Below are 13568 nucleotides of genomic sequence, written 5' to 3' on the forward strand. Positions count from 1 at the left end.
TTCTCGTTAGAGCTTACAATTTTATGTCATGTGCCTTTATTCATGTTCCTCTACAATAACTTGTAGGCCAATCTTTCCAGCAAATGTGACTAAGATGGGTAACTTTAGTGTAGTTGACACCCAAGGCAGATCATTTTTTAACCCCCCCCCCCACTGATAAATCAAAATTATTTTCAGTAGTCACAAATACTAGTAATGGTCAGAAAATAAACAAAAGACAGTGAGAATTTTCTAAGCGTCATATATACAGTATAATCATGGAAGTAGAAAAGAACAAAATAAATGTTTAATAGTAGCACATATAAACATATAATCACAGTGTGTTGAAGCATGAAGATTATACAAACCACAAATGGACAATCCTATACAATACACAGACATCAAAAGGTCAATTACAATACGCAGACAGCAAGCAACCAAGTGTGACAACAGACAGGAAACTAATGGGCAGTTATGACAATACATAGGCAACAAACAATCAGTGATGGCAATATAAGGTGCCATTTCAGCCACCTCCAAGGCAAAAATTCTTTCCCCCAGAAAAATCTCCCCTCTCCAACTCCCCAGCAAAAATCCATGGCCATAGCCTTGCTTTAAAAAAAGTACCTACCACTTTGCTTGCTTCGGGGATTCTGAAGCAAGTGAAGCCCCATTCAAAATGATGAATTGGAAAGAAAAAACTAGGAGAAACGTTTTACGTGACCTGTCAAAGTCATGTGACAGGCTCCAGCAAGTGGTGCTCAGTGGGGGCACCGCTTTGTTAACCTGTACTTAACTGTTTTTACCTTTTTCCTATACTCCATTAGTTTTTGATTAAGTGAATTGTAAATCTAAATGATATCAAACATTTAAAGCGATGTGATTCCTGACCATGTATTGTCTGCAAGTAACTTTATAAAATACATTTGTATCATCTATTGTTAATAATATGACACAGATCAGTGTAACACTATTCCTTAGGTTTCTCCAGTTGGGGTTGACTGGTCATAACCTTCAGGAAACTGGATTGTTCACTGCTGATTTATTGTTTGTTAACCAACCATGTAAATGTCAGTGATATAAATACATTTCTAGCTCACCTGCCCTCCTTATTTAAACCCCACACCTATTTATTCTTCTCTTTCCCATCTACAGTTCTTTCTTTCCCCAACTAGTCATTTTTCTTTCTATACATCCTCGCCTCTTATTAATTCTAAGACTTAACACTTTCATCTTAAATAAAGCCCACAGCAGAGAATATTAAGCTTGTCAAGCACACTGTCATCAAAATGTTTCTATGGTACAGTAATGAACATCTTAAGCTCTTCTTAAACTCCTTCTTTCCATCTCCGTATTCCAGCCTTCAATTTTCCATAATCCTTTTCCTATTGCCACACCAGTGCATATTAATGAAACTACTATTATGAAGCATATTGGTTTTCTGTTTAATGACAGAGACCTTATCACTTTGTAATTAATTTGTATTATTATTACTTTATTGATGGTATTAATAAATAATATGCAACGTTTTTTGTAGAGCTATAGAAACGGATGCAGTGCAAAGCCCTCAGACATTTTGCTTTCTTACTTTCTTCTCAGTTTTGATGATTTAGAGCAGCCTTTCTCAACCTTTTCAACTGAGAGGAGCCCTTGACATAACTTTCTGTTCCCAGGGACCCTCTGCTAAAAATGACTATATTTCCAACTCCTGATACATTCATGTGATGGACAGTGGGAAGAATGCTCTTCACACTTGTGATCATTGGGAAGAATTACCCCCTTAGAGATAACTAAAAATAACACTGATGTCAGTGGGAACTTATCTGAGAGGCAGAAATTGGTCAATGCTCAAGGAACTCCTAGCAACTTCTGAAGGAATCCTAGGTTTCCATGGAACCCTCGCTGTGAATCCCAGGTTTAGAGTTAGCTTGGGATAAACCCATCCTGCAGTACATGAAATAAAAATACCCAATTTTATTATTATTATACAGGACTTATATAGCGCCAACAGTTTGCTCAGCGCTTTACATTATGGAAGGAGACAGTACAGTAACAATACAGTTCAATACAAGAGGGATTAACTGTAGGTTTACTGACCTCAGTGAAGATCATGTAAGTCTGTTTTTACTTCTATTGTTGTCCCACAAGCAGAGAAATCCCGGCACATGTTGAGGCAGAGAACACAATTGTCACAATCTGGTGACAGCAATGGGACTGTAGACTGCTGCCTTGACATGGCAGCAGTAGGATTTAAGACTGTTGTAGCACTAAGGTTGATGGAGGGTCCATCAATGGCACAACTAATGCAAAAATGGCAAAAAAATTATCTTATTATACATAAAATTCCAAAAACAACCTCCTGCGCTTAAATGGAATCCTATCCTTCAAAAGCTGCCGACACCAAACTTATACCCAAGTAAGTGAATGATCAATTAAAATAAATAGTGTAGCGCTAATAATACTAACAAATTACGTGTTAAAATGCACAAACTCTATATACATCCCCTACATATATATATCCAAGGTGATAAATCAATACATAAATAATAAAATAGTTGTGTCATACGTGAATTCCCTCACGGGGAATATTTAGTGAAAAAAGTGACAAACACATTCCTATTTGCACATTGTGAAACAATATGTATACTGGTGCACAAAATTAGTGAACAAATAATCAATTCAAAAAGTCCAAAATGATATAATAATAGTAATACGATAATTTGTGATGATCCTCGCACTTCACTCTTCATGCAAGAATATATAATGTGCCGTATACGTGGTACACACGTGCCAATCCTTTACCAGCCAAAATACCCCCTCACCTCCTTCATTAGACCCCACAGGGTCAACACGCTTTGAGGATCAAGTGATCCTATCAGAATGGGTCCCTCTCAGGCTTTCCCCTCACGTCTCCATCCTCCAACGGACTAACAGCCAGCTCCTCAAAGGATCATGATAAGACACAAACAGAGACCCTCCATAGTGCAACCGGTTTTTATTGCATTAAATTTAAAACGACAATAAGTATTACACTCACATTTGCCCACGAGTTTTCCAGCTTTTTACCACATGCTATGGGTGTACTTCATGGGTGTACTCAACAGGGTGATCCAATATGGCCCCCACGCCGGAAATGACGTCACCGGAAGCTCCTCCCCACGTACCGACACTTTGCGCCACGCCCACCTCGTGACTTCATCAGGGTCATGATACCCCTCAAACTAAAGCTTCCAGCTTTGTAACCCTATTTTACTACAGCTTTGCTTTTAGTAAAAATTAAACAATCAAATCAGTGCAGGCCAGTGTGGGCACTGTTGTCACTGCAGGCAAACAGCTTGGGCACTCACAGGGCCACCCACTCTGCTGCCGCTGTCATCTCCCTTCCCAGCCACAAGTATACTGAGCAGGTGGACCAGGGGAGAGAGAAAAGAGATGAGGAGGACTCTGTAACTGGCTTCAGCTGTGGCCACCATGGATGCCACCTATTGCCCAACAGGAGAGCACTGTGATTGCTTTCAGTTGCAGCCACAGCCTAGGGGAAGCCTGCCTACAGAACCCAGGAGCTGCCAGTGCTGATGGAGGGAATGAAATCCCCAGGGAGGACAGTGCTGTGCTGAGAGAGACTGTTTGGGACTAGAAGTTCCAAAAGCTGGGCAGTTCCGGAGGAGAGAAGATATTGTAAAGCCTAGTTTTCTGGATACAACCTGATGTAATAGAACAGAAGAAAGAGGTGGTGTGTATATGTGTGTGTGTGTATACAGGACAGGCTGGGCTGACATAGAGCACACAGGACTCCCACTGCACCTGGCCAGAGATTGCTGTTGCCATAGTAACTGCTGTGTGTGAGCCCCACGGGCCATGTACAGGAGCTCACAAGGCCCACATGTTTGCAGTCAGAGGACTGTGTAAAATAAATGGTAGTAAAACATTTCCATTCCTCCCTGCCTGTGTGGGACCCTGCAGACGTTGTCGTGCCCAGGTCTGTGTTACTGTGGGACCACAAGGCTCAGTATGCTGCAAGAGCTAGTATCTGCCCCTTGTATCTAGTGACTAGTCTCTGGGGAGTAATCCTCCTGACAGACTCCAGAGTGGTGAGAGTCCTTTGAACACCATCTTTGCTACATTTCTGCAACACCCCCTCTTTTCTGGTACTATCATGGATTTGTTCTAAGCATAATTTCCCCTTTCTTGTTTGAGAATACAAAACAGTTTAAAATGAGATAATATACTTTATTTATGTATTAATGTGGGTAAAACACGGTAAAACTTTAGCTTGACATCAGTGTCAACTGTTTTGAGCACTCCATCATAAATTCTGGGCCTCAACGCCAGCCGCCAGCAGCTATTTATAGTGGGAGGTTGATAGGGAGGGACTGTGCCACCCCTCAAACCAAGTTGCTGTATATTGTAAATATCATATATAATATTGCAAGAATATTATATACAACATACAGCGCTCTCCAAAAATGAATAACTAAAAAAACCTAATAATTTATATTGTGCAAATAATAATATCATGCAGTGCAAATAAATAAATATGTGTAATCAATACATCAATAATCAAATCAAATAAATAATACAGTGAAAAATACATGAATTGTGCATAATCAATCCAAATATATATTATTTATATTAAATATAACCAATTACAACTCCTTACATCATTCAGTGTTTAAACAAAATCTTCCACAAAGTGAGATAAAAATGACAAAAAATCTTCACATCCAATGTGGTAAAGTGCCTGTGCATCACACCCTTCACAATGATCCCCAGTAGTACAACTGAATCACCAGATTTGTTTAACCACTTGTTTAAAAAAATGGCCGAACAGCACAGGGTAACAATGCTCAAATATAGAGAAATCCCGTTTCTTAAGTCCTCATAAGCACTCAAGAAAAAGAAGGTCTCATTCAGGAAAGTGTAAAAGGAGAATAGGCTCATAGCATAAACTTCTTCATTAAAAGCCAAAATAAAAAATTTAGCTGTACTCGCAAATAAAGTGCTTGCACCAGCACACTTCCTGCTCTGAACTATATGAACTATAGGGTTTTTGATTTATTGTTGTTGGGGAGCGATGTATGTTGTATACTATACTGTGTCTTTATATCCCCGTGTGTATCTCTCTTAAGCCAGGGCCTAGGAGGTCTGAACTTTGCCCCTTTATTCTGACTACAGTTGTTGTTAGATAATGACTATCCCTTCCTGAGACCTCTATGCCTGGCCTGCATATAAAGAGACACTCACTGCAGACAATCTTTGGCAGATAGCTGAACCCACCAAACACTTGGAATCCATGAATGTCTTTATTGCATGCAGAATGCTGTGGCAATAAAAGAGGATGTGGTACATTGATATGAAAATGTTTTATACCAGCCTTTCTCAACCAGGGTGCCTTGAGGTTTCTTCAAGGGTGCGTTTTCAAAATGTCTACAAATTGCCCAAAACTTGTATAAAAGCCAGCGGGTGGAACAAGCCTGTCTTTTAGTTACACAAAGCCACAGGTTTTCATTGTGCGCCATCACAACCTTCTAGCCGCCGACATCCTGACAACCAATGACATCATTTGATAAGGAGGATGTCAGCTGCCTGCACAGCATCCTAGTTTGACCCTCCCCTGCCCCTCTATCAGTGCTGGGGTCACATTAGCTCACTGATGGAGAAAAACTGAGGGAGAAGAGAAACACTGGAATACTAGTCAGTACCAGTGTGCAAAAGTATATTTGCTTTGGAAGAATAAATCACCTTTAATGTTGGGTGTCCTACATGTGTGGATGTTGCTCGTTATATACAACTATTAGAATAATTTTTCACATTTTAGAATAGGGTGCCCTTTTAAAATTATGGACAATCTAGAGGCACCCCATTTTATTTTGGGGTGCCTCAAGATTATCCATAATTTTAACCGCATGCCGCCCAGCCACTGTACATATACGGCGGCAGGGCGGCACTCGCAGGCAAAACCACGTTTTAAAACGTGTGTTTTGTAAACAAATAGGGGGCACGCGCGAGGCGCGCCGCCGCCCTATTTGTCCCGCGGATCACCGCCGCAGATGTCAGTCGCCGGGTCACAGCCGCTCCTTAGCAACTATGTCCCGGCGATCGGCGGCAAACAGTGACAGAGAGCACAGCTGCAGTAGCTGTGCTGTCTGTCACTTCCCTGTCAGCTCGAGGATGAGCTGATCGAGAGAACAGTTTCTCTTTCTCGATCAGCCTTGTCCCGCCCAGTACACGCCCCCTAGTAAAACACTCCCCTCACTCCTATAACCCTTCCCTGCAAAATAAAGTTAACCCCTTCCTCCCCATTGCCATTAGTACAGTGTCAGTTTTTTTTTTTTTTTTTTGCACTGATCACTGTATTAGTGTTTTTGGGGATGTCAGTGACCCCAAGTCAGTACCCCCCAATGTCAGAATGTCCGCCACAGTCCCGCCATAAGTCGCTGGTCACTGCCATAAGTCCCTGATCGCCGCCATAATTCGCTGATAGCCACCATTATTAGTATAAAAAAAAAACTAAAAATCCCAGTATCTTTCCCGCCATTTGTAAACGCTATAACTTTCACGTAAACCAATTAATTTACACGTATTGGGTTTTTTTTTTAGCAAAGACATGTCGCAAAATGCATTTTGGCAGAAATTTATGACTAAATTTGATTTTTGCATTTTTTTTTACTGGACATGTTTTATAGCAAAAAGTCCAAAATATTGTTTTTATTTCCTTAAAATTGTCAGCCTTTTTTTTTTATAGCGCAAAAAATAAAAACCGCACAGGCGATCAAATACCACCGAAAGAAAGCTCAATTTGTGGAGGGAAAAAAGGATGTAAATTTCATTTATGTACCATATTGCATGACCGCGCAATTAAACTAGCGCAGCGCTGTATAGCAGAAAAATGGCGTAAATTGCAGTATCTATACCATAGTTTGTAGACGCTATAACTTCCACACAAAGCAATCAATATACACTTATTGGGATTTTTTTTTACCAAAAACATGTAGCAGAATACATTTTGGCCTAAATTTATAACCAACTTTGAGTTTACTATATATTTTTTATAGCTGAAAATAAAAAATATTGTTTTCTTCAAAATTTTTGGCCTTTTTTTGTTTATAGCGTGAAAAATTAAAAGTGCACAGGTGATCAAATTACACTGAAAGAAAGCTCTATTTGTGTGAAAAAAAGGACGTAAATTTTGTTTGGGTGCAGCATTGCATGACCGCGCAATTATCAGTTGAATTAGTGCAGCGCCGAGTAGCAAAAAGAGGCCTGGTCATTAAGGGGGTTAAATCCTCTGGAGCTCAAGTGGTTAAAGGGTGCCTCAGGATTGTCCATAATTTTAAAGGGTGCCTTGAGTGAAAAAAGGTTGAGAAACACAGTCAAAAGGAATATTGGCTTTCCTAGCCCCAGTGTGTGTGTCTTGTGGAAGGAAAGATTACAGAAGCCTACACAAAGGAAAAGGAAATTACATCACAAGAAGGAAGGAAGAAATACAGAAAATAACATATAATACAAAGAATAGTCAAAAGATGTCAGCATAACCACAACAAGTACTGTAACTAAAACCCAGTACAGGCTATACATACAGATTGTCCATATACTTCTGGTGGAAGTACACCCTTGAACCAGGTTGTTGGGTACCCATTATACATAATTCTGATATTATCTCTGATGAAAGCTGTATTTCTGTATGTATTTGTTATTGCTTTGGTTTTGCCATGGTTTATTAGTATTGTTGCTGTGGTCATACTGTGCTGGGCATGTTGCAGGACTAAACAACCCTTCTTTCAGCATTGATTGAGGTGTTAGAGAGTGTGATACTGCCTAGTAGGTTGCTGACAGGAACTGGGGAACCCAAGCATCAGTGCCCCACTTTAGGGGTTAGAGCTTCAATAGTTTATTGCATAGATAAATTCCCACCAGGAGCATTCTGCCCATTCTTTCAATCACAGGGCATGTTTCAAATACTTCTTGCATAACCCATGTAATAAAACCTTACCAAGACACAAAGCTCCATTCCTGACAAACAGTGCAGTGTTTGATTTTGTACACTGTAGGAAAGGAGAGCACTGAAGCAGGCTTTGAGGAACCACCTTCTTATTCAGTAGTGTGTAGAAGAATGGACAGATGTGGATTTACACTCACCTGTCACTTTATTAGGTACATCTGTTCAATTGCTTGGCAAAACAAATTGCTAATCAGCTAATATCATGGCAGCAACTCAATGCATTTAGGCATCTAGACGCGGTGAAGACGACTTGCTGAAGTTCAAACTGAGCATTGGAATGGTGAAGAAAGGGAATTTAAGTGACTGCGAACGTGGCATGGTTGTCGGTGCCAGAAAGGCTGGTCTAAATAGTTAAAACTGCTGATCTACTGGGATTTTCACGCACATCTATCTCTAGGGTTTACACAGAATGGTCTGAAAAAGAGAAAATATCCAGGTGAGTGGCAGTTGTGTGGAGGAAAATGCCTGGTTGATGTCAGAGGCCAGAGGAGAATGGACAGAATGGTTCAAGATGATAGAAAGGCAACAGTAACTCAAATACCACTCATTACAACCAAGGTATGCAGAATATGATCTCTGAATGCACAATATGTAGAACCTTGTGCTAATGGGCTACAGCAGCACAAGACTACATCGGGTAGCAAGGTGTACCTAATGAAATGGCCGGTGAGTGTAGTTGGGGAGATGTGGAGAGAACCTTACAATACTTTGCCCCCAAAAAAGAGTTGCCTTTAGAATCTGATGAAGTGGTATAGCCTGTCCTTATCGTTAGACAGCCTACAGCTTTATGCAGTGGCCATGGCATGAAAAGGCCAAAGATTGGCTGCTTAAGATTGAGCCATGTGCTGTTGAGACTACATTGACTCTTGAACCTGCTCCAGTGTTCTAGGAAGTAGTTATCTTGGATAAGATTGTTACCTAGCCTCATCATAGGAACAGACATTTATCCCACTCTTTGTTATCTCAGATACTCTGCTGTCCGAGAAGAGGTGCTTTCCTGATAAATATGCCTCAGCAATATCAGGCAACTGGATGCCATCTTTTACAGCACTGTCCAATTATGGGACATTCATAGTAGCCTATATCTACTCTGATAAATATTATAGCTCATAAATGTCAGCACTGTGACACAGACAGCTGTTTACCCTCGTTCAGCAAATGATTAACTATACTTCTATTGCTACTGTGAAATCACATACAGTATATTTGCGTTATACTCTCATATGTGCTTGGTGGAATCTGATAGGTATTCTACTCCAGCTCTTTATTGTGATGTTAAAGTAAAATGTTTTATTTCATTGAACCTCTGAGATTTTTTTTAATCTTACTGCAACATGTTCATTGCTGATTTTGGCTCACTGAGAAACTGAGGTCTTTTAAGCTCTTTTGCACAGATGTCAAATGACATTAGAGGCTTTGCTGACACCAGTGTGGCAATTCAGTAAGAAGATACTTTTTTATGCAGAAAAGTATCTCAGTTGGCCCAGTTTCTAGATGACATGCCTTCAACCGACCGTGACTACTAAAGTGGAAAAACACCATTAATGGAAACACATTACCATACAAGCTGAAGAATTCAGAGCCTGAATGAATAGGGTCGCTGTATGCTGGCATATCATTGTACCCTTATCCCAAGACCTATCTCTTTAAAGTGACTCTACTAATGTGCTCTTCTCTAATAAAGACTAAGAGGAACTCCAGTCAAAAGGACAACTTTTTTCTTTTTTTTAAGTTGCTATTGTCTGTCTGTAAAATCCTATTTTTTTTTATATTATTTTGTGTTTTTTTTGTGTTTGTTTTACATTGACACCTGTCAGTATTTGGCTTCTGTTTTTTCAGAAAGATCCCTATGAAACAAGTGTGGACCTTTTCCAAAACAATCTAAGCTGGTTGCTGAGGGTGCACCATCTCCGTGTAGCATGCCCTGATAATTAACCCCAGAAATGTAAGCAGGACATAGACAAGTTGAAAACCGAACAAAAATTCTTGTTTTTCGCATCACTAGTGTGCCAGCTGCGATGCACGATTTTTGTGCCAAAATCAAAAGTCCCTGATCTAACCTGATGGATTTGTTTTAGAAAAATTAAACAAATGATGGCACAGTTGTATGCACCATTTTCATTTTTCATTCAACAGAACTTTTGTTTTTTTTTTTTTACTCCTCTATGGCCAGCCTCAGAAAATTCTACAGAACTACCATTACCACTAGAACTTTGCATAGAAGTTTTGTCCCTGAACTTCAAACCTACATTTACTTACTGTTCTCCCTGTGATAATCTGCTGGTTTGATGTTTAGTAATGTACACTTCAAGGGCTAGGCAAGAGAGTCAAAGGTTCTTGTATGTAATATAAGGGAGTCCCAGCTTAAAGCTCAACTCCAGGCAGATAAAAAGCTCAATTTCATTTAAATATATGCTCATTGGATAATCAGTACATGACTTTGGAAGCAACTAGTGTAAGTGTCTGAATTTGACTTGGTATCAGCCTCTTTCAGTGCTCCGTACAGCAGACTCAGACTGGGAGAGGGGATAAATGCAAGGAGTCAGTCAATTGTTCTACAGTGCTAAAGTGATAGCAAAGATCTTGTGGGCAGAAGAAAGGAGCTGAGTGACCAAAAGATGAGCTTATAAAGCTGTTGCTTCTCTTTCACTGTCCAATCATAGGCTGGAAATGATGAAAACAAGGCGCGGGATACAGGTTTTCTATGGGTAAGTTGAATTATCACTGGGCTTACTAGCTCCAGTTTGACATCACTCTAGAAAACAGGGAAGCCTCTTAGAAAAGGGGGAGAACTGAGAGCCAAATATATGCAGTCTAATGAGAGTGCTAAATAAATGTCCAATAGTTCAAAAATTTTGAATGCTAAAATTGGTTCACAGCAGAAAAACATCCAGCACATTTTGGGTGTAAAACCAACTCCTCCTTCTTCAGGACTCAAGTTTTCCCAGTAGTATGCATATGTTGGCATATTCACTGGGAATGATTCAGGACAGGCAACACACCTTGAATCTGTGCAGCATAGAGGCATCTATCTCGTGATTAGGCCAATTTAAGAGTCCTGTTATTTAGAAAGCTTGGGTTGGGGTTAAAAGCTTTTGACTTATGAATATTTGTTTGACGCTCCCATTGGACTTTATTCAGGATGGCGGCTGGGACAATATCTATGTGTATTACTTAACCATACAGATAAAATTTAGGTCTCCAGGCCTGGCTGTACTGTCTGGCAGGACTTGGTAAATCTCAGAAATGAATGGACAGAAATAAAAAACCCATGGACATAAAATCACTCATTTTTCATTTGTGCATTCAGCTGTTTTCCTGGAGCTCAGCCTTAAAGCAATGCTGTCACCACTAAAACTGCATTCACACCATATGTGCAGAAAAACTGATGGAAATTGACGTGCAGATTTCACTTGTAGAGACATCACTTTTCATGTGCCCTTCAGTGAGTTTTTTTTTACACATTGGAGATTCCTGCGCAGAAAAAATCTGCAATGTGATATTAGTGGTATGAACAGGGCACATAGAGAACAGAAGAGAAAAATTCTGCAATCTGCACCATGGTGTGTTTTAAAAAGACTTCTAAAATATCTTCTGAAGGTGTCAAATGCTTTATTCCCCACTACCTGCTGTGGTTCATTTTGCTGACCCCTACATCACTACAGGACACAGGAGTGATGTAGCGGCAAGCTGAAGAAACCACAGCGTACATCAGGGGATCAGACAGCTAACAAACCCAGAAGTTTTTTTTTTTTTTTTTTTTTTTAAGTCCGCAAACGTGCAAACTACAACGAAAAACCCGTAAGTGATCACAAAAAAAGTGCAAGTGCGAACACCACACGAAAAAGTGCACTTAGGGGTGTGCTTGTCCTACCCCCGAAGGGGTTGAACCGTTACCCTGATCCCCCGGGGCACGAAGCTCCTGACAGGGACAAGGTTCCCATTTGGTCCTCCTGGCCAAAAGGCCTGGTGGACCACCGTTCCTTATGCCCAGCCGAAGCCGGACATCCAGTACTAGGTCAGGGGGTTCTCTCGAAGAGAAAACCCCCTAGGGATCAGGGGAGGAAGGAACCAAAAGGCCACACATTCTCCCCCTAGACTTCAGGGTAGGCCCGAGGACCCACACCCTCCATCCGTGGAAAAACACACACATAAGTAAAGTAAAAAGTGACAAAACGTGGCAGTGCATAATAAATAAATAGAAAAGAAAAAATAAAAAAGTGGTACCGTGCCGAATTGTGCACAGACCAGGCCCTGAGGCCCGTAGCAAAAATTGCCCTGGACTTAGCCAAAAGACCTGGTCCTTAGGGCGCTGTGCAAAAAGAGGTGAAAAACAGTGGCCATGTGTCATCTTCACACCGTGGGGTCCCACACCCAAGTGTTACTAGTGACACCCCTGAGAGCGTCTTCCCCAGGGGGCACTGAGTTTGCGGACTTTTTGCGTCCTCAGCCCCAGGCCAGACCAAGGCAGATCCGTCCAAACCAGGAGGTACTGGGTCTTTCCAGCTTTCCCAGAGGAATTACTCCCAAGGCCCCAGAACGAATCATGGCGCTCCCTGGTTTCTGTCCCTCCGGTCCAGCCTTCCGGACCCCCATCATACCAGTGAGGGTACTATACAACAGCCAGAATGGCCGGTAGCACCCCCACTGGACACTGATAAGAACAGATACTACACTTGATCTTAGCCAAAAGGCCGAGAAGGGCTAACAAACCCAGAAGTGTGTGTGATGCAGAAGCCAGTGGTGTTGGAAGACAGTGGAGATTGGCAGTTCAGGAAGGAGGGGAGGCTTTTAAAACTTTGTCTATCTAGTGAGAGAGTTGCTTTAGTGCCCATGCACATGGATGGAAATACAAGCATATGGTACAACGTAAAATGCACCTGTATTTGTGACACCTAGGAGAGTAAGCTAGTGCACAATTCTGCACCTTGGTATTGTATTGGCAGAATCTGCTATATGCGAGTATACTTTCCTGTTCAGAAAATCAAGCCCATATGCATGCACCTGTAAAATCTGGTATCTGCATTTACAGGTGTGATGAACTAGGAGCGCAGAAAGAGCATGCGGAGACAGATTGCACGGAACCCACCATGTGAGCGTTTATTGGGGAGTTTCGTGGGGTTACAGACGATCGGGCAGCTAGTCCACAGAACAACACAAGACACAGCGATGCAGTAGGGTTCTCAAGATGGCACTATGGGACAGCAGGGGGCTGATAGTCCTCCGGGTTCAATAGGATAGAGCAGCGGGGGTACCACAGGAGTTGGAGGCTTTCGGGCAGAATTGGGCTCAGTCCAGCACAGGCAGAGATCCGGGCAGCAAGGGGTAATCCACTCACTGGATGCAGGGAGCAGGACATACAGGCAGAGATCCGGGCAAGCTGGGGTTAATCCACTCACTGATGCAGGACACAGAGGGTTAAATCCACACAGGCAGAGATCCGTAGCAGGCTTGCAATGGAGGAAGCTAGAGGGAGGAGGCTAGAGGGAGGGAGGGGGGGGTCAGTGGAGGGGTCTGGCCGCAGCTCAGACCTCACTCACACTGGTAGGGGAAGCAACCAGGAACCACATGACCGGGGGCCCGCTCT

At 41.7% G+C, this 13568-nt stretch overlaps 1 protein-coding gene and 1 pseudogene across 2 annotated transcripts in view; one reads left to right on the forward strand and one right to left on the reverse strand.

The window, feature by feature from the left end:
• Nucleotides 1-13568, forward strand: part of MARCHF3 (membrane associated ring-CH-type finger 3) — a 342991-nt gene that overhangs the window by 220205 nt on the left and 109218 nt on the right. The window lies entirely within an intron of this gene.
• Nucleotides 12586-12687, reverse strand: LOC149456597 (U2 spliceosomal RNA; annotated as a pseudogene).

Source organism: Staurois parvus, unplaced genomic scaffold (genome assembly GCF_062004578.1).
Source record: "Staurois parvus isolate SC_StPar_1 unplaced genomic scaffold, SC_StPar_1.0 ptg000355l, whole genome shotgun sequence".
Classification (NCBI taxonomy): Eukaryota; Metazoa; Chordata; class Amphibia; order Anura; family Ranidae; genus Staurois; species Staurois parvus.